The sequence below is a fragment of the Perognathus longimembris genome, chromosome 18, assembly GCF_023159225.1.
Source record: "Perognathus longimembris pacificus isolate PPM17 chromosome 18, ASM2315922v1, whole genome shotgun sequence".
NCBI classification, from domain to species: Eukaryota; Metazoa; Chordata; class Mammalia; order Rodentia; family Heteromyidae; genus Perognathus; species Perognathus longimembris.
In genome coordinates, this window is record NC_063178.1 from 5637778 (window position 1) to 5660854 (window position 23077).

Sequence of the window (23077 nt, forward strand, 5' to 3'; positions counted from 1 at the left end):
GAGTATAATATTATACTATCATTAGAAGAAATATAATACTTTTAAAACAAAATTCGTGTGAGAAGATTGTACACATCTTCAAGCTCAAGAGAGAAGGCCAAAGGCATACGATTATTTCCTTTTCTTCTAAAACACATGGTTAAAAAAAGGGGGGGATATAGAAAGTGATTCATAAAAGCTCTGACTGGACTCAAAGAATCCCAGTAGTACGGAGTCAAAAAAAAAAAAAAGGTAGATTTTCATACATAGAGAAATCTATCAATTATGTTTTTCTTTGTTTTAATTAATTAATTTATTTATTTATTGTCAAAGTGATGTACAGAGGGGTTACAGTTTTATACATAAGGCAGTGCGTCCTTCTGCTGGTATTAGACATCAGTCATATATGTATCAGTTAATGAGATTCAAGAAATCATGAATATAATTAACTATGTATAGATTCAACTGTGCAGATGAATCAGAAAACAATTATGTCTTACTATGGTAGGAAATGCAAGCATTTCAAGGAAATATTTTTACAATAGAATGATTAAAATAAATAGTGAAAATCCCTTATGATAAAATGAGGGTATGTATTTTATATTGCCTCTGTTCAAGAAGGAAGAGAGAAAGGAATGGTACACAGGAAGAGAAAGAAGAGTGAGAAAGACATAAAGTATCAGAAATGCTAGGCACAATAAAGTCTATTCAAAGGTCAACATCTAATTACCAAAATACAAGTGTCTTTAAGTAAATTCTAAATATCCAAAGACTGAGACTCAATACATTTGTACTTGATGGTGTGTATGTTTGCGATTGATGAGCAAGCAGAGGCACTGGACAGAAAGTTGAATTTTATGTCTAGGTTGACATAGAGTAAGTGAAAGCCATTATGCATTGGAATAAAGACCTTTAATAAGAAATGCACATTTAGATAGTATGCACTTAGCAAAATTGACATTTAACATAAGGTCAACACGCTCCACACTTCCCTTTTACACTTTTCTATTACTCTAAGGGATATGTATTTAAATGATAACATATAGATACACATCAAACTTTTCCCAATCAACATAGAATGTGCTTTGCTAGGACTTGAAATGTGAAGGTTTCCCCAATTCCCCAGCTTTCTAGGGTCTAGTTCTATAACTGTGTAATAAACATAGCTTTATAATTAAACATGGGACAGCTTCTTGCACACTTTAAAATAATTGGCCAAAGCTAATTATCATATGTATAACAGCCACACCTGTTCTGTGAAGGAGTTGCCAAGAAGCTTCTTAAAAATATGAAAATGTATCTGCTGGCAGAATTCAGGAGAAATTCATGGGAGAGTCTACACGAACCCGCCCTCAGTCGGTTTTCTGAAGTTTGGGATGCAGGTGCGCAGGGCGGCTGGATGGGCTCCATGGGGTCTGATCCCTGCTAGGACCGTTAGTGTGCGGTGGGTAAGCACCTCCTCAAGCCCGTGCCGGGAAAATAATAATACCGCTTTTATTTACATTGGAACTATACTGGACCACATATTTGAGGCTGAAATCTTCTTGATATTCAGCATGCATGATGAAGGAACGTCTGGGAGTATGCCTCACCTGCATTTTCTGCTCCGCCTTTGCATCTCAATTTTGCAAAAGGAAATGTGTGTGTGTGTGTGTGTGTGGTGTGTGTGTGTGTGCGCGCGCGGGCGTGAGCGTGTGCATGCATGCACACAATCTCAGTATAATAAGGTGATATGGGCCAAATGGAAAGGTATTTTGAGAGGTGGGGTATACATCTATGCACGTGACTAGCCATCTGTGCAAGATCTGAAAAAGGGCTTAGACGGTTTCTCCTCGGGTCGCTCTCTTAGGCATCTTTCAGATATAGGCCTCTGCAAATCCCTGACCCCGAGCAAGCTGTAGGGCAGAGTGTGAGACCTTCCCTGGTGACCTGTCCCTTTCAGGGATGTGTGGCTGCCGTCCACAGTAACCTGCTTGGGGTCACTTTGCTAGTACAACATCTCACTTGAAGTTGCTCCTACAGCCAAGAGGAGCCAGAGAGACGAGGTTCACCTATTGAGGGCAGCCAGACCAATGCCACACCTAAGGACTGGGTAGTCACAAGCATGCCCCACTGCATGGTCCTTAATTATAAACATGTTCTTGCTGTCGCTGAGATGGACTGTTCGGAATTGGGTGAAAGCGTGCCCACGGAACAAAGGAAACTCAATTGCTTTAGATTGCCTACGACTGTTTATGTGAACATACTCTGCACTGGAAAATTCTAGAATAATTCATGAAATTGATTCATGACCATGATAAAAATAGTATTCATTTTTATCAGTGTGAGAGATATGATAGATACTTACATGGAAATACATGATATATTATAACATATATCTTAATATTGTCTTGTTAATATTAATTCTACTACATATCATTTAATAGTTATATTGTTATTGTATATGCTAATTGTAGTGTATTATTGTATATGCTAATTATATCACTTAATATATAGATATAAGTTAATATAATATAAGTGTATGTGTATTATATATAAAAGTTTTTAATCACATATATCACTTTTTAATTAATTTACTTAAAATATTAACTGACTTTATATTTTTGATATTGTGGAAAGGTTAAGCACAAATTTCTCAGAAATAATGTTTCTATGCTTACTCGGTTGCAGAAAAATGACTTTTCTTTATGGGAAAATGAGAATAAAATGTATCAGTAAGTAGATTTTCAATAAATGGGATAAATATCGTACTGAATATTTTTCTTTGGTGTAGAAGAGTTTCAGAAGCAATAATATCAACTTTTTCTCAAATGCTATATCACACTAACCTACAGTTCTTTCTTGATTTACTTCATTTAATCTTCATTTTGACTGGTACCTTTGGTGATAATAATTCAATTTATTCTTTCTTTTTCCCCCTCTTGAACGTTTCTTGCATATTTCCATCTCATATTTCTTTTACATTTTATTCCTATAATCTTAAAGGTTATAAATCAAAATAAGGAAGGAAGGTAGGTACTGGTGACTCACGTCTATAATCTTGGCTACTCAGGAGGCAGAGATCTGAAGATTGAGGTTGGAAGCCTGGGCAGGGAAGTCCATGAGATTTTTATCTCCAATTCACCACCATAAAGCTGGAAATGGGTTTGTGGCTCAAGTGGTACAGCACTTGAACAAAACACAAAAACAAAAACAAAAAAACAAACCTCAAGGACAGCGTCCAGGCCCTAAGATCAAGCCTTACAACCAGCACACACACACACACACACACACGTATACACACACACACACACACACAGTAAGGAAATATCTGTCCTCTATAAATTTTGCAAAGAAAATCTATGCAAAATCCAGGTGGCACAATCTTTGCTGACAGAGAGAACTCTGGTCTACACGTGCACATGTGCTTAAAATGCATGAAGGAGGGTCTGGGGATATAGTCTAGTGGCAAGAGTGCCTGCCTCGGATACACGAGGCCCTAGGTTCGATTCCCCAGCACCACATATACAGAAAATGGCCAGAAGTGGCGCTGTGGCTCAAGTGGCAGAGTGCTGGCCTTGAGCGGGAAGAAGCCAGGGACAGTGCTCAGGCCCTGAGTCCAAGGCCCAGGACTGGCCAAAAAAAAAAAAAAAAAAAAAAAAAAAAAAAAAAATGCATGAAGGAACCACAGACAATATATAAAAAGAAATTAAATTTTTCCATTGATCAGGTGTTTGAGGTCATTTGAAAGAAAGACTTTTAAGAATAATATCTTTGGTCTTTTCAGTAAGCCATTTTCTTTTCTTTTTTTTTTTTTTTTTTTGGCCAGTCCTGGGCCTTGGAGTCCCTGGCTTCTTCCTGCTCAAGGCTAGCACTCTGCCACTTGAGCCACAGCGCCGCTTCTGGCGGTTTTCTGTATATGTGGTGCTGGGGAATCGAACCTAGGGCCTTGTGTATCCGAGGCAGGCACTCTTGCCACTAGGCTATAACCCCAGCCCCTCAGTAAGCCATTTTCGATAAAAGCTTATTTCTCTTGTCTGCTGGTCCCTTTGACATGGCTCTGTAGATGGAATCCTAGGCTTGTCAAAGCTTCATGCAAAAACTTGCCCTGCATGTACACAAAAACGCCAGTGTGTTCCCAATAACCTCCATAACAATATAGGTTATGAATGCTCAAGATATCATAATTTACTGTGTCTGGATTGTGACTTGGAAGACACTAAGAAAATAACAGCAAAATAACATGCACTTATTAAAAACATCTTAAAGGAGAAATATGTCAAAGCATAAGAGACCAAGTGTATGAATTTGCAACTTAATCATAATTACCTTTGGTTCTACATTTAATCTCTATAGAGATATTAAACTAGAAGAAATAGTAGGTGAATGTGGACAGGTTTCAAAGCAATTACTAGAATTCCTGAACTCATACATTCATTAAAATTTTATTTGCTACGCATTAAAATTTTAGATTATCATTATCTTGTTTTTTAAATAATTCTTTATATTTAAGTCATACTTCAGAAGCATGTAAATATTTTCAAATATATAAATATCTATTTATACATTGCATAACCATTCTGACCTGATCTTCACTTCTCATACAGAGATTCAAAATTCATATTCCTAACGCAAATTTTGCATTGAAAGGTAAATTATTTGTGTTTGTTGTTGCTTCATTGTGTTATACATATTAGGAGTTTGTAAGCCTGGTGCTGGTGGCTCATGCCTACAATCTTAGCTACTTGGGAGGTAGACACTTAGAAGATCTCAGGTTGAAGGTAACCTGGAAAGAAAAGTCTGTGAAACTGCATCTTCCATAACAACCAGCAGAAAACAGGGCTGGAGGTATGGCTTCAGTGGCTGTCCTAGCAAGCACAAGGCTTTGAGTTCATTCCCCAGTACCTCTCCCACACCCAACTAAAAAAACTGTGAAACACTTTCACACTTCAAAGTATCATTGAAAAAGGAGGGAGGGAAGGAAGGAAGGAAGGAAGGAAGGAAGGAAGGAAGGAAGGAAGGAAGGAAGGAAGGAAGGAAGGAAGGAAGGAAGGAAGGAAGGAAGGGAGGAAGGAAGGAAGGAAGGAAAAAGGAGGGACCGGAAGGAGGCAGGGAGGGAGGGAGGGACATGAGATGGGAAGGGGAGAGGGAAGGAAAGAGGGAAAGAAGGGAAGAAGGGAAGGGACGAAACGGAAAAGATAGGAAGGGAAGAAAAGAGAGAAAGATAAAATAATAAAAGATGCAAAGAAGTATTGTGGAAATTGAATGTGTGAAAATATAATACATTAATTTTGACCCTTTGGCTCCACCATGAAATGGTCCGAAGGCAAATTTCAATGAGAGACCTAAGGGATGGGACTTAACACTCTGTAGTTTATAGTGCTGTCTACATAAGGAATATATACTGTGATAAGAACACCACACCACCCTCATTTGTAGCAGGCCCTGATACTTGTCACTAATATAGAAATACAAAGATGTGGGCATGTCTCTCTCTTGATTAGGCAACATGGGGCAGAGAATATTGTTCTCCCCCGCCCAGTTTGAAAATCTTATTATTTTAAAAGCATCTCTTGCTCCATACTGCTTATTTTCTAGAGCTTTCGGAAGCAATTTCAATAATGAAAAGAGTTATCATCAGAGGAGGATGCTTTGTAGCTCAATGTGAGTTCTTTAGTAATTTACCTGCTGATGGTAGTTCACATTCTGGATGGTCTCCGGTTCCCCACACCTGAGTGGAGAAATTCCAACCCCTGCCAACATCAAAGCGCATTGTATGAAGCAATCTGAAATCTCAATTAATTACAAACACACCAACTTTTTAAAAGAAAAACTAAATGGTTCGTCACCAAATGCTTGTTAATACTTTGGTAAAGCATGAATTAGTTCTTGGCAATGTTCCAGAAACATAGTTATTTCTGAAACTCAATTAGATCCTTCTGCTCTCAGGTGGATTTCAAGTGATTACATTTTGTAAAGGAAATAGCATCATGAAAATACCCAGAAATCGAAGATTCCACTTTGAACATTCAACATCTTCTCACGTGATTCTACTGCTCTTTCCTATGATTACTGTTGTGTCCTCCAAAGTACCTCACAGAGAAACAAAGCTGTGTGATATAAAAATAGTCTGTTATTTCCCTAATCATTTCTCATAGATTTCAGGATAAATGTCAAGAAAAGTTAATAAACATTTAACCCAAATCAATTAGGAGTTTTAAATGATTGCTTTGTAAACACACTCATGGCATTTTCATTTCCTCTCCCTGCTCATTTTCCAATGAGAGTACTTGATTTTTATGTTTACCCCAGAATTGCTTTTATATAGTATTATTATATTTATTAATATTTATATATTAATTTGCCATATGATTTCCCAGTAAATAATTGCACAAATATGCAGACCACAACAATAATTCTAGTCTGATATCTTTCCTTTGTAAATCTAAAATCATTTTCACATAAGGCTCAAGGAATATATTTAATGAAATATTATTCCAAAAATGTGTACGTGTGTGTGTGTGTGTGTTTGTGTGTGTGTGTGTGTGTGTGTTTGTGGTCTTTAACTCCAAACGAACTTAAGATCTTTGGTTCTTGGTTGATTTGTGTTTCCTAAGTCAGCATCTTCTGTTAAGTTAGTTTGTACAAGACTACTTTATGTACTAAGTATGCCTTAATATGGATCTAATTTAAAAATTGATAGTTGATTGACACATAAGAAAAGGCAACAAGAAAAGTACAGTTTAGTAAAACAGGATTTCACATTTCTAGGGCAATAATAGGCCTTACATTAAAGGAGAGCTAAATTTAGGGGTTCTGTTACATGCCAGCAATGACATGAGTCATTTCCCTTCTATTAAAGCAACCAAAACCCTAACTTCCTGTCCTAGTGTATAATCTGCATCAAAAGCAGATTTCAGATCTCATTTCTGCTTGTTAGAGTTCCTCAAAAAAGGAAAAAAAGTCTCAGTCTAGGTTAGTACATTCAGTGGAATTTTAAATACTTCCAAGAATGAGAACAAACATTTAACATCAAGAATCTGGTTTTCGTCAGAGCTGTTTCACTTTCATGATTTTAAAATTTGCAGAGTATGAAAGGAAAAGTGAAGTAGGAATCCTTACACCTTAGCAAATGATTTGTACTAAGCGCAACTTTTTTCTTCTACACAAACATACAGATACTTACAGACAGACATGTGCAGACATATTCATAATGAAACACAATAACACACACACAAACACACCCGGCAGAGCCATCAAAACTAGGACTGATACACAGCCTCTTTTCCTCTGTGTCTCTGTATCTCTCTTTCACAGAATAAAGATAAATGATTCTTTATTGCCATTTCATGGTGATTAATAGCCTACTATTTTCTTCAACAGCATAGCCAACTTTATATTTGAAGGCAAAAGGGCAAAATGTTATCTAAGTTCACTGCTTTTAAAATTCTGGAATCTTTTGCAGCCTTAATAAAATTAATTTTCCTGACATTTTAACTTCTTATGCTTGCTCTTCATGTTTTCTAATTCCTTCTGTGTCCTTCCTTTTACCCACTGCCGATTCACTCACATGTAGATATTCACCAAGTTCTGATCTCATGACCTTGCTGCTTACTCTGACCTTTACATCCTGAACCTTGAAAGGATTATTGGAAATGGCACATCTCACAATGACACCATCTCTTTGATGGGTGCTCGTTTACAAGGACATTCTCCAGGGAATGGCCTTGGAAATTAAGCAAATGTGATCCCTTTTTGTCGACGGACTAGCCTTAGCTATAATATCATGTGCTAAATCCAGAGGTCAGTGAATTCAATACTATCAGTAGTTCAGTGAAGATACATACTTATTGAGTACTTACCAAAACCTCCAAAATTAAAAATACAAATATGAACTGTTTGCGGAACTTAAGAATTAAACAGGTAAAAAATGTACAAAATTATCATAATGCTGCGGCTGATAATAAGGATAATGATGATAATATTGCATAATAACAACTAAAGGGAAAAAAACTCACTGGTAAAAAAGAAAAAGATGCCAAATAGCTACATTTTTGCCAAGCTAGTAGTCAGTAACAAACAGTACAAGAAATGTATCCAATGCCTAATGTATGAAACTGTAACCTCTCTGTAATTCAGTTTGATAATATATATATATATATATATATATATATATATATATATTTGACTCCTAGCACAATTTAGCCAGGCTCCAAACACGTGTATGTTATTGAATCTGAATATGAATGGTTTTATGATCCTATGGGGGAGAAAATGGTCCTTTATCTCTCAAGTAAGACATGTAGTATTTGCAGGCATAGAATAATCCAATTATAATAGAATTCTTGAGAGCACTCTAAAACTGAAAATTTTCATTTTAGCTATCAGATAAGGTCAAGTCGAGTTACTTTGCTACTTACCCAACTATTTCACATTTTCTAAACTTTTAATGTTGATTAAAAGTGTCATGTTGTCTGCATGTGCTTTATAGTATATTTTGGATTAAAACATTAATTTCTACCACTATCATCTTAAATGAAAATGGCTGATACGTCTTCAATCATGTGAACAACAGAATAGTCTATGGTACAATTAGGATCTCTCCTGTGTCTGCATGTAATCTCCATTGGAATATTTTCCTGAAACTCTGGTCTGACTTTATTTCTGAAATTCTCACTGTGTTAGGAATAGAGGGAAGAAACTCCCTTCTTTCACGAAGCTTAATGAGAATGAAATGTTCACCTTACGGCTGAGGTTCTCTGATACTGATTGCATCTTGCAGGAAAATGCTACTGCATTGTCTAGTGTAGTCCAGGACTGTCTGGAATACAAGAGGAAAGGGAAAAGGGTTTAAGGATGACCCTAAGTTTTAATCTTACTGGAAAACCGAAAAACTTCTGCTCATTCAAGAGTATGTGATGAGTCCTACTACTGAAAAGACATTTTAGACATGTTAAGGTCCATGCCATGTTGAGATCCAGGTGAAAACATTCATTACAAAGCATGGCTAAAGCCCGTATTGGATAAGCAGACATTTTCCTCTGTAATGTAGAAGACACCTGTGTCCAATGAGGGGGAAAATGAGACCGTGAAGACTGGAGTTGACAGAGGAAAGTATGAAGTGGCAATCTACAGAATGGATGAGGTAGAGCGAGCAGAGAAGACATTTTGCCTCCATGGACAGAAGCTTCTAAAGTGAGCTCTGTTGAGGAAATCTCCTAAGGCTCAAGGTACCCAGAATCCAGTACGACTGCACTGAGGATGTTTGGCTTTTCCATAAGCACCGCTCGGTTTCCACTGAAGACATATTGCTTTTTAACAAGCATTACATTTTCACTTTACCACTTAAACGCATTAACTGTTTGTCAGTTGTGGGGCTTGAACTCAGGGCCTGGATGCTTGCTATCTTTGAGCCTCAAGGCTAGTGCTCTACCACATGCGCCTCAGTGCCACTTGTGGTTTTTGAGTAGTTTACTGGAGATAGGAGTCTCATGGGGACATTTTTTTTTTTTCCCTGACTGCTTCACTCAGTCCTCAGATCTCAGCCTCCTGGGTAGCTAGGATTACAGGCCTGAGCCACAGATGCCAGGCCACATTAACTTTTAACTTTGCCTTTCCATCACTATTTGCTTTGGGAAAGATATATTTTGGGAAAAAAATAAATAAAAGGCAGGAAACACACACTGGATCACACTGTGAGTTAAACAGAACGGATGCTAATATCAGAGGGAACGCTTTTCCACGTCAATTGAGCTGCATTTGTGCAGGATAAAGTTGAACATCTTTGTTTTTGAAATTTCTTTTTTTTATTTAGGTCTTTATTTACTCATTTATATAGATATATATGACTTTATATATTTTATTTAATCAAAACTGCATATAATGCATCCTAGAAGGAGGCAGGCTTACTGCATATCATTATTAGGTTTTTATGATGATTGACAGCTGTCAGAATGCAGTTGGGTTTGTGGTTATCAGTGCAAGATGACACCAGTCAACTGGCTTGTGGAGTCACCTCTCAGTGTGTAAAAACACAGCTGGAGCTGTTTGTCACCTAGGATGTGGGTCTATAGGGACCTCAAAAGTGGGTGTAGGAAGGAAAGGAGGATTTAGACAGCCGTAGATGACTACATATAGTATAAATCCTCTCCCTGGGGTGTTGCGGAAATAAACAGATATTAAAATGTGGAAGAAATGAAAATTATCCAGGCACCTGGGTCAACCAATGAAACTCCTCCACAGCCATGAATAGGAAAGCACCTCTTTTAGGCCATTACATAATCAAAGAAGATTCCATCACAGCCCATTTCAGGGGGAAGGAGCGAAATGAAAACTCATCATTAAATGTCATTCCTCTCAGATCTGCAGATACTATTTGGCTCAAAAACTGTCCCTGAAACATGTTTCTTCTACTACGGTAGATCATCCCATTCCCTTGAATTATTGCTCTCTCCCAAAGGAGAAAACTGAATAACTTTGCTAATTATTATGCAGAGCAATACAGCTCTTGTTCATCGACAAAACTCTAAATCACCTATGCCAGGAAACTTGACTGTCATTACCAGACCAATAATTAAGTTATTTTCCTTCAGACTATTAAGGCAAACTGAAGGAGTAGGGCTTTTTAGTGACCACTTCCTTCTCTTACAGTATCTTTAAATACTGTCTATTGTATTGTAATAAGTAGTTCAATTGTCTGCCTCTTTCATTAGAACAGGTCTTTGAAATCAGGTACCATGACTTATTCATTATTATTTCCTTAATGTGAGTCCCCTTATATCACTTACAAAAATTAACTCCAGATGGGTTAAAAATCTATAGGTAAAAGGGAAACAATAGAATTTATCAAGGAGAGACTGAAGGGTGTTGCCATGATTTGAAGTAAATAACTCTTTAAAAAAAGGAATCAAAAAGCACTGAGTATAAAAAGTAGAAAAATTGAACATTGTCTTAATAACTTTCATGAAAATATACTACTAATATGGCAAGAAGAGAAAGCCTTTTCATGTAAAAAGATGCCTTCAATCATATAATACCAGATACTAGTATCCAGTGTAAGACAGAAAGGAATATAAATAGCCAATAAACATATAAAAATCCCCACCTCTAAATTAGTCAGAAGCAAACACAACCCAAGTTTGAATGAGAGTCCAACATGCACCAATTGGAATGGCTAGAGTTCAGATGGCCAGATACCAGCAGCATGGGTTGGGCTAAACTATGTTCAACTTCAGTCTCCAGTGGCAGCTTATGGAGACGCAGTGGAGGTAATCACCGTGTGTGGTGGTCTCCTGTCCATTGGAACGTAAAAACAGACGATATCACCAGGAATTCTCCTCCTAGGAGTCCAGTTAAAACAAGGACATATGTATAATAAAATAGGTGCCAGAATGCTTATAGCAATAGTTCTCTTAATAACACTAATGGTGGTTTGTAAACTCTTTAAACAAGCTATACTTCCAATAAAATTCATTAAGATTATGTAGGTTCCACAGTTTTGAAAACTCTAGAATTGTTTTCTAAACATAGAAAGACCACAGCTATGGATCACGAATGGAGTCTGGAACACTACAGCAAGAGTTCCTGCACTGCTGAGATTCACCACCTTGAACAGGTTTTTACATGGTCAGAGCTACATTTATTATTAAGGTATTTTAAGAATTTCTTTTTATCTCTTCCATGAATGTTATAAACACTGACATTAAAAGACTTTCTTGCAGTAGGAGAATGAGCTCTACTATGGCAAGCTGACTATAAGCTGTGATGGAATCATAACTTCATAGCATTTACCAGTCACTATGCACTTAAGTCATTAACTTGCTAAACATTTGGAGAAATCTCAAACTATGAGAAATAGTATAGGAGCCAAAGAGACAATATTCTCTCCTGTATTAATCACATTTGATTAATATGATGAGAAATATCATTAAATAATTTTAATGCAGGTGTGCGGATTAAAGCTACCGTGCGCTTTCATGACATAAACATTGACAAATGATGCGCATGTTTCAGTTTGTCTAAGCGATTAATCTGCTGTGCGGCAGTTAAAGTTAATTATTGCACTCATATTTACATGGCTGGCTCAAAATATATCCAACGATGAGCATACTGCACTTGCACGAAATTATTTTTAACCTATCACGCACTTAATATACATCAAGTTTAAAGAGAGAGAATCAGACTAGAATTTTAATTCATTTTTTTCAGGTTAAGCTGGCTACTTTTAGTTTAGTTTCCACTATTTCTTTTTTTTTTCTTTTTAATGGCATCCTAACAATTCTTTGCTCCTGTGTAAAAGTAAATAACTAAATAACAAAGGCAAGGGTTTTTGAGGTTAGGCATGTGTTTGATGAACACTACAGCACTAAGAAATAAATAATGAATAACAGAAACTGTACTTCTGCTGATGTTTAGTAGGATAGCTGTATTCTTATATAAGGTTAAATAACTTGCTATAAATAGAGGTTCCAGAAAGTTGGCTGTGATTGCAGAACAATCATGAATCCCAGAGTTCCAACCTCAGTACTGGTAATATAATGATAATTAATAATAATAACAATAATGATGATGATGATGATGATGAAGATGATGGTAGCTTCAACGAGTGCCACAGTAGCAGTAACTAAAGTGCCCTTTTTGTTCTGGGCATTGTTTAGATAATTTCTATAGATCAACTAATTAATGTATTTACTATATTTTCTCTACTACAGTTAATAATAAAGAAGTTTAATTCATTTCAGGCCACTATAAGCCTGAATATTAGTGAAGGAAATTCAGACAAAATAATCTTCATGGGGCAGAAATGTAGTGATCTTTGTGAAACACAGCATGCTCATGACAAGGTACCCTCACTTTTCTGCGTGACGTTGCTCCCCGGGGGAGATCCAAGTGACCAGAACGCCCATCAACTGTCTCTAGTCATTATCAATGAACTTCTTGTTCCAGACATTTCTCATTTGTGCTGTCAGAACTTATAACCTGTAGTAAAATTTGGATATGACTGGGAAGTGAAAGGGAATGAAATGTTTTGTGAAACATTTATAAAACCTGAGACCCAGCCAGGTGATAGATGAGCAGACTCCCAGGTTAGCAATGGTTAGCCATTGTTGTTTCATTCGTTCTATTCATCTATTGCTTTTTTAATATTGAGTCTGCTAAAGAGTCTCTTGATGTATTCTTTATGCTGCCATGGGACCTCTATGCTTGTTTAGTATTCCTCCATTTTATTCTCTCTTCTCATTCCACTTTTTTTCCTGAAATTCGCATTGTCAACCTTGCCCACTGGAGTTTCCAATCCAGTAATCATTATTAATCCCAAATCTAGGTCTCATAATCACAATATCTGCAGTATTAATTAGTACATGGTGTGATTCTACTGATCATTTTGTCACGGAAAAAATATTCTTTTTCTCTTTGCTTATTATTTCTCACTAAATATGAGATAGTATATGTGAAACAAGAATAGAGAAATTAATATTATTTATAACCAGGCATAAAATTCAATTTTAAGAAAAAAAATAAAATTAATGCTGAGGAAATGTAATTTTCCCAAGCTTCATAGGAGTCAGAGTATAACAAGTGAGTTTGTTTACAAATGCAATACACATCCTTCAAAAGCTATCTCAAAGAATAGTCACTTAAAACAGTGATTTCAACGTCTGGTCTATACAGCATTTTCCAAGAAGACAGGACAAAGGATGTCAGCTTTAGGTGTGCAGAGGAAAGAAATTGTGGGAAGGCAAATTCAAGGGACGAGATGGATGGAATAATAGTTCTTTGTAAGTATTTCTACGGCCATCCCTGAGCTAAGAATTGCCCCCAGTAAAGGATAATTATAAAGGATAATAATAAAAACATTCTGCCTTCAGCAAACAACAGAAGATAGAGAGGGGTTACCTCTGCTTGCTGTTTTAACAGCTCAAAATTAGCTGTTATGTTAATAAGTGAGTGTTTGGGGGGACACATTCTGGTTTCCTTGGAGTCTGTCTCTCTAGCTGGACTCTCACAGTGAAAGACTAAGACAATCTACATGGAAATTGAGCTGCGTTTGATTATTTTGTTTGCTATGATTACTTTTTGTGGTTCCAACTGGCTTTAGTTGCCTCTGAAAGCACTTGGAGCTTAGATGGAGACTCATTGTTGGGGTGTTTTCGTCTATGTTCCTGTCTTGTATTTCCAGCCATCTGTGTGTGTCTGAGTCATAGGTGACCCTCTTGGCATACTGTGGCCTCCTCCAGTGGTGGAAGGCTCGGCTCAGTATTTTATGTCTGCTGGTCAGGCCCCAGGGATGGGCAGAGGAGGAGGGAACTCTCCATGGTCCTGGTCCAGTCTTGTTTGCAGATCCTGGGCTTCACAGGTGAGAATTTCCACCTCATTCTGACCCAGGTTCTCAGGGCAGCTAAACACTGCCTTTGGTCTTTGGTGGCTCCCATGTCAGAGGGAATTTCTTGGTTATTATGTAGTAATAAGAGAACTTGGAGATATTGGTAAAAGATTTTCAATGGGATGGCTTCCAGCCTGCCCTCCATGTTAGGCTTCTTTTTCTTTTATCTTTCCACTACTCTAGGTGGAATTACATCTGTGCTTAGGATAACAGAGCTTGCTACATACCCCTAGCAGCTTTAGGCTACATGTCTTGTTTTCTCCATTTTCCACAACGCAAGAGATTTTCAGTCCCTGATCTTGCTCTTTCTCATGAGCATCCAATTAAGGCACAATGAACAAGCACTTTCGGGTGCATACAAAATTCTCTTGAGTCTATTTCTATTGGCAATAGCAATTATTTTCTTTCCCACGCAGTAAGCTTAAAATGATAGCCCATTGTTATGGTAACCTGCATGTCTATATTCTGTATTTGAGCATATTGTCTTACATTTGATGACCACTCAGCCTGGGAACTTGCACAAATTTCTTCTTCTCACTGGTTGTACAATTTTATGTGGGTTTTTTCATCCATTTTAAGTAATTTGACAAATCCCCGAATGATTATGTACTAGCCATTCCTACCAATAACAGTTATATCTGGTTGTGATGTATTTTGTCACAGACACACATCCCTTTACATTAACTAGAGAACATACAGCTTTCCTTTGTAGCTGTGGAGATTACAGTCTTTGTAGGTAGGAATCTCTAATCCTTGTGGTGGTCTAGAGTTAGGCAACTGTGTGAAGACAGAGAGGACATTAATAATGTAGCATGAGTGTAATTAGGATAACTCAGAGATGGAATAAGCAGTAGTCATGCCCTTACCATCTTATACAATAGTGATTTAGTTATTTGTTCTAACATACGAGGTATAATAATATCTAACTCTTTAGTTTTAATTATTTATGTATTTTCTTACATGGCAAAGAAATGCCCCCTGAGGGTTAGCAGACAAATTATTTTTTAATTCTCTTTCTGAACTTTCAATACAGAATAATACATGGATATGTTAGGCGATTTTTAACAACAAAATTGCAGAGCAGACATACAGATATACATATATATAATGTTTATATAACATGTTAATAATTTTTGTTTTTTTCATAAACTTTCTCTTATCTTTTATTATTCTATCTTCAACAGTTTTTTTTGAAAGTTATATTGCCTTTGGAAAATTGGGTATGTCTTTTATCTTTTTCCTGAGGCCTGAAATAATTTAACTTTCTAAAAGCTCTCTTTCTTAAAGGTTATATAAATTCATGTTACATAAATCTCAGCTGGGAATCCATCTGTTCTCAGTGCCTTTTTCAATGGTAGATCTTTAAGCGTCTTTTTCTAAACTCTCTTATGGTAACTGATGTATTTAAGTTTCCCCTTTTTTTCTTGGGTGAATTTTGGCAATACATATTTTTCTGGGAAATTATCCATTTCCTCTAAACTTTCAAATGTCTTGTCAGAAAGTTTTGTATATATTTTTATGACTGCTTTAATCACTTCAAAATGTATGAGTCTTCTTGGTTTTCCTTTCCTAATTTGGTGTATTTTTGTCTTTTTTCCCTTTTCTGTTAAACCAGTTCATGAGGCATTAGTATAATTGAATGGGCTTTCATCGGGAGGGCTGCTGTAAAAATAAAAAAATCACAAGTGTAGGTGAGGCTGTGGAGAAATAGGAACACTTGTACACTCTTGGTGGGTAGGTAGAATGCTGTCACTAGTGTGGGAAAGAGTATTATGGTCTCTCACAAAAGTAAAAATAGAACTAGCTTATGATCCAGCAATCCCACATTTCAGTATGTACCAAAAATAATTAAAGCATATTTGCAGAGAGATATCTGTACACTCATGTTCACTTCTGGTGTTAAACACAACAGTTAAAACATACAAATGACCCAATTATCTATAGGCTAATGGATGGATAAGCTAAATGTGGCATATACAAAAGATAGAAGGCTATTTACCCTGAAAGAGAAAGTAATTTGGACACATGCTACAACGTGGACCAACTTGGCGGTCCTTGTTCCTAGTGAAATAAGCCAGTACACGGACAAATGTACACAGTTTACTTATCTGATAAATAGTAATTGCCAAGAGCTGGGGAGTGTGGAAATGAGGGTTTGTTTAGTAATATGTGAAGTCCAAATTTTAGAAGACAAAAAGTGTGAGGAAGCTAGATGTTGGTATGATGGTTGAACAAAACCATGAATGTTATTAGTGTCACTGGATAGCACATCTTAAAAGATCAAAAGGTAAATTATATTTTGTTCGTATGTATTTATTATTGTATGTATGTATGATAACATATTATGATGTCATCTTAAAACATTGGAAAAGTAATAAGTTGGATATGAAGTTAACTTCTGACATATTCGTGACATCTGATTCTTTCAATCATCTTAGCTTTCTATGATCAGTCCTTCTTCCCTTCTTTGCTGATTTTTTTTTAAATTTTTTTATTGTAAAACTGATGTACAGAGAGGTTACAGTTTCATATGTTAGGCATTGGATACATTTCTTGTACTGTTCGTTACCTTGTCCCTCATACCCCCCTCCCCCCTCCCTTGCTGATGTTTTACTTGAAAATATTTTCTTTAATCTTAAAATTTTTCTGTAAGTGGTTGTCCATAGGTTTCTCAGCTCTAGAGTCCAGTTGGGAAATCCAAAGGAGCCACTGTCCCACAGATTTCCCTCCTGGTTGTCTCAGCAGCCATGTGTAGATTCCAGCAAGAGAGCTGATTGTGTTGCTGCAGCTCAGAAGCCGACCATTTGGAGATGCGATCTTTGATTATTGCTGAGGTTTATTTGGTTTCATTTTTTTCCAACAGCTTTTGATGGCATATGTTTGCTTCTTATTGAAACCATACATTTAAACACCAATCAACCTCCTGCACACCATTGACTCATGCTTCTAAATCCTAGCTACCAAGGAGCCTGAGACCTGGGGTTCTTCATTCAAACCCAGGCCAGGCAGAAAAGCCCACAGATTCTACCTTCCAAGGGGTAAAGTAAAGCTTTGAGTTTTTCTTGGTATGATTCTCTCTCCCCCCCCCCTCTCTGTGTCATCTGTCTGTCTGTCTGCAATATTATGTAGCTCAGACTTACTGTATGACCCATGCTGGCTTTGACTCTCTGACCTTCCTTGCTCAGACCCCAGGGTGCTGGAATTGCACCAACAATCTACAGATTTTAAAATGAAATACTTCTATCATCTGACTCATATTCCTTAAACATGCTTTGTGGTTTGGCTCCTATCAGTTTTAGACATTACACTTAACAATGTTTGTATCTGTGTGTTTTTCCATCTTATTTTTACTTTCCAAAGTTTATAGTTTGGATTCCAAGATTCCAAATGCAACGATCCTGTATTAGTGAATCAGACATTTCCATTTCTAGATAGGCAGAGCACAGTGCAATCTCATGACATTCAATAGCGCTGGCATCATTTTGATTTGTTGATCTGACCTGTTTATGTGTGTCAGCAATTATAAGCATGTGTGAGAGAACAACTGAGAGCCACAAGCATTGTTCTTCTGATGTATCATTTCAGTGTCTCACACCGCTCATATACGACTTTACTAACAACAGGTTAATATGACAAGAACCTTAAATAGTTGGGTGCTGTTGGCTCAGCAGTGTGTTCCTAGCCACTCAGGACACTAGGCATGGTAGTTAGGAGCTAGCCTGGAAAATGAAGTTCATGAGACTACTTTTCCAAAAATAATCACGCCTGGCTGGAGGCATGCCTCAAGTGGTAGAGTGCTTGTCAAGCAAACTAAATAAGCACGGGGCTCTCAGTTCAAACACCAGTAACTTTAAAAACAAACAGACAAGAGATATCTTTTACTAAAAGAGAAATCTCAGATAATTAGAACATCTAGCACTTTTCTACCACCTCCCCTAGTCTATGTCTTTCTACTCTGAGTTTTCCAATGTTTTAATATACTGTTTTATAAAATTTAAAACTGGAGTCAGTCTTTTTTTTACAATGGTTAAATCCATTATAACTTTGTAAAGATTAATTTACATTGGACAATCTCTGTGGCTTTATGTTGACAGCACCCCAGACTCTGAAATAACAGGAAAGAAACACATACTGTATGATTAAAAGCAGAGAAAACCCCTTTTGCTTCCTTATAGGAACTTGTTCGAAAACAGAGAAGGATAACTTTCAAAGTATTTAATTGGTGTTCTACAGGCTAAGGCAACTGAAGTAGAAAAACGAAAGAGTGGTGCATTTGGAATTCCTTACGTTCAGTGCCACCGGCGCTCATGCTAATCTCACTGCCATTTCCTCAGAATGTCCTTGGTCAGTTCTGCTCCTTCTCCATTTGTCAATATACACGAGCACCTTCTGGCTCATATTACAAGCAGCATCAACATCCTGGGCCTCTCAGAAGTCTGTGTTCTATAGGAAATCCCTCTCTGGTGGATCATTGCAAAGTCTAATAAGAGAGACAACCCACTGCCAAATGTACTGTAATGCAGTGGGTGGGGCGGGGGGAAGAAAACATTTTTCCTGTAGCAAAAGAGGAAATCTGCAAAGTGGATTTTCTATTGAGACTGCTTTTCAGTTTGTGGCCTGAAGATATTTGTTATTAGGAAATGTAATGAAATGTCAGTTGCATGTTTTCTGAATACACTGGTCATGTCGCACATGCCTTGCTTGCCATTAATTCGTGTTCCTGTCCTCACAAGAGCCAAAAGATTGGATTAACTGAGAACAGCCATTCTGGAACATCTGGAATAGTTCTTGGGTGCCAGCTCATTTCTGCTAGCAAAATTTCCATGAGGAAAAAAGATATCCAAGAGGGGTGTTTTATGACTGTTATCTGAGAAAAAGGGCATCCATCTTTTAATGAAATATGTCAGAGGATGAATTCTATGGAGAAAGTCTGAAATACTGCTTAAAGTTTTGTACTGGGAAGGCCATGAACTCGTGAAGAGCCAGGACGATTGAGAGTAAAGGAATGATTCATTTTTTACAGTCCTCCTGAAGATCACATGCAGACTTTGATGTGGTGGGACTAAAAACACCATCGTAGAGATAAACCTTATGTGAGTTCACCCTTGCCAGGAACATGATGGTATTCCAAAGATGAGAGGCAGCATAGTGAACAGCAGCAGGTCAGAAGATGGAAATCACACCAGCAAGGCTCATGGTTGGCAAAGCCACACATTCCGCCAAATGTAAGATAACGGGAAAAGAGTATTCTGCACCAGGCTAAGATGTTTCACTGTATTTTATTCTGCAAAAGATATTCCTACAAAATATCAGCATGGTTCTTTGTTGTTTTTTTTCCTGGTGGGATTGTTAGAAAAATGTGTATGACTATATGAACAAATACCAATAAAGGCAATATAGGTTAAAAATACTCATTCTCCATCCGTCCAACTCATGATGTCTAGAATGATCATTTGTAGTGCATCATTCCTATGATGACTTATGGTGGTTTTGTGTTGTTTGTGTAGAACAATGTTTGAAAGATGTGTTCTATATGTAATCAAAGATAGTCCAGGTCTAAGAGCTCTGGACTGAATTATGGATCCTTGGGAAGCCCGTTTCCTCTGCGAATGAGGTAGTATAAAAAAAACTACTTCATGGGGATATTTTAACGCCAATGTAAAAAGTAAGACCTAATAAGTTCCTTTGTAACTACTGCTGTTGAATTCGTTTACTAAGTGCCATAAAGATTAAAAATAAAATAACAGACTGAGGGACTTAAACAATTGTTAAGTTAGTCTTTCTGTTTCTAAGGGTTGGCAGCTCAAAATTGTAGTGCAGTTAGGATTAATGACTTCTAGGAGCTTTTTGTTTTTCTTGGCCTGTAATTAGTTACTTTTTCTGAGTATTCTCATCTGGTCTTACTCTGTATGCATCATTGGTCTTTTGAGGTCTTCTTTTGCAGACATCAGTCACATCTAGAATAGCAACCTTCTTATGACATTTAACCTTACTTACCTCCTCGAAGGCCTTACTTTTAATACAGCCTGGATGTTATGGCTTAAATAAATGAATTTTGGAGGAGAACAATCTGTTCTATAAATGACTAGTTTTAGTCACAGAATAATCTGTAGACCTTTATTTGGATAAGAAAATTGAAGCTTATAGAAGTCGCCAGCATTCTAGTAAGTAGTTTGGGTCTATTTGAAATTCACTTCCTCCTGGCTTCAAATTCTTTATGGGTTGGGTACCAGTGGCTATGCCTATAATCCTAGCTACATGGGAGGCTGAATTTGGGAGTAGAGCAGGTGAAGGCCACCTTAGGCTGAAAAGTCTGAAAGAGTTCTGCCAAACCCCTAGCTGAGCACAGGGGTTGGTGCCTGTTAATTCTAGCTACAATGGGAAGCCTAAGAAAAGTGAATTCTGGTCTAGGTAATACACTTTGTAAGGTAGTATACTTTTGAAGTTTTCATATAGTTGCTGTGCAAAGATCTGTGCAAAGATTTTATCCTTTGTTCTCCAGACTTTATAAACTTGAGAAGCTTTATTTTTGAATATGAAGAATGCACCTTCATTTTTTTTATTATATCAATGCATAATCCCAATTTTCCATGGTAGTTGTAAAACTTTACACTTTCATCAGTTTTAGAAACTTGTTTCAATTACTGAACATCCTCACTAGTGTTCGATATTTTTGGACATTTTTAAAGTGATGGCAATCCATTGGATCAAAACTTTGTATCTCATTTATTTTTTAATTTGCCTTTCCATAGTTACTGATGCTGACATTTCTTTTCATAAGTAATTTGGTCATTTGCATTTTCACTTGGGCGAAATTCTTCTTTTATTGCTTTTAACTAATTTTCTATTGGATTACTTGAATTTGTCTTATTAATTTGTATGCATTCCTTTAGTACTTAGAATATATTTTGTGAAATAATCTTCTCTTGCATTGAGCTTATCCCTGCTTCGCGGTATTTTAATCGATCTCATTTTAAAGCACAGCCTAGATTATTTTAGCATAATGGATTTTAGTTTATCTCATTTATGACTTGTGATTTTTCACGTGCTGCTAAAGAAATCTTCGTCTACTTTATGAGCATCGAGCTATTTTTGCATTCTAAAAATATCTGGATTTATCTTCAGCATTTGTGTCTTCTGGGATGTGATATAGTAATCCAATTTTGCTTATTGAAAAGCCTATCCTTTCATTATCGTCCTACAAGATGATTCTAACTTTGTGCATACTTTTTCTTCCTAGTTCTCTATATATTTATTATGTAAGTCTACTTATCACTCAGTTCCCAATGTCGCTCCAATGATCAGTTTCTTTATCACTTGTCTATTCTTGGTGTCTTTGTCTATATAGGCACCATGCTGTTCCTTCATTCCTTTCCTTTACCTGTAGTTTCATTCCTTCCCTTGTTTTTTATCCTCTTTTGACACTTTCTTCAACCTATTCTCTTTCAGCACTGAGAAATAGCCCATGCTATGTAGTGCATGTAATGTTCTTATATGCTCATGTGCTTGTCTTGTGTGATTCTCTTGTCTTTACTATTATACTTCCACAACTCATCTCTGTGGTCCTGGGTACAGATTTCTCTTAAAAAAAAAAATAAGTGGGCACCTCCAGCTCCTTTCCTGCAACTCATGCTAGAATGAGAAGCCAGGGACATGATTTCTTCGGGACCTGTATCACAATATTTGCAGATACTGAATATTCAGGAAGTGAACACACACCCTTAGGCAGAATTTGCACATACGTACTCCACCAGAGAGTGCCAGATTATTCCACAGAGTGTTTGCTACTGCTCCCAATTTCCCCAACAGTGAATGGGGGCTTTGAGCTCCCCTTTAGCTTTGATACTAGGTATTGCTTACTTTTTTGCCAATTGAGTCAGTCTATACTTAGAATGTCACAGCATATTATTGCAAATTAGTAGCCCTCAGTTCATTAAAGCTTTTGATTATTTTTCACTGTATTTCATCCTCTACAATTGGTTAGTTTACACTGTGTGCATGTGTGTCTGTGTCTTTGCACCTAGAGATCTCTGGCCTTTTCATGTTCATGGGCAAAAATTCCTCCCAAACATCAAAATCCAGATTATTTACTGATTTGGCCAATAGAAATAAATGCTTGCCTTTTGATACCCAGAAAATTTCTTCATATTGTTCTTCATTTGGGGGGAATAAAAGATACTAAAACTTTGCCTTTACAAGATTTTTGTTGTTGTTTGCTTTGGATTTGGTTGGTAAAGCAACTTTTTTTTGGTCTAAATAGAGTGACATTCTACTGCTTTTTCCCCCTAAAATTTTCATAGAATTCTGTGTAAATTCTTTTATATGGCATTATTCTTTGCACAGATTATTTTTCCACAACTTGATGATAAATCTGTTCCTTGAGTTTTTATTTTCAATTAGCATTGGTTTATTTGTGGCAGCCCAATTTAGTCTGTTTTGGAAATCTGCTTGATTATTTTTAAGTCTCATTATGGGTTTCTATTAAGCACAGTAAATATGTGTATTTTCTTTCTGTATCTATTTGCATATCAAAACTTATGGGTCAGTTTCTTACAATATTGCTTTTCTTTTCTGCACCTGATTATATTTCTAGAACTCATTTCCTTGTGAGATAGGAGCCCATTGCCACTGTCCTACTTTGCCAAGTGCCTGAGTTCACTTCTAGCCTGGGACAGCTTTTCCCAAATGAAAAAAACCACGTTTTGCGAATATAGTAGAATAAACCCAGACTCAAAG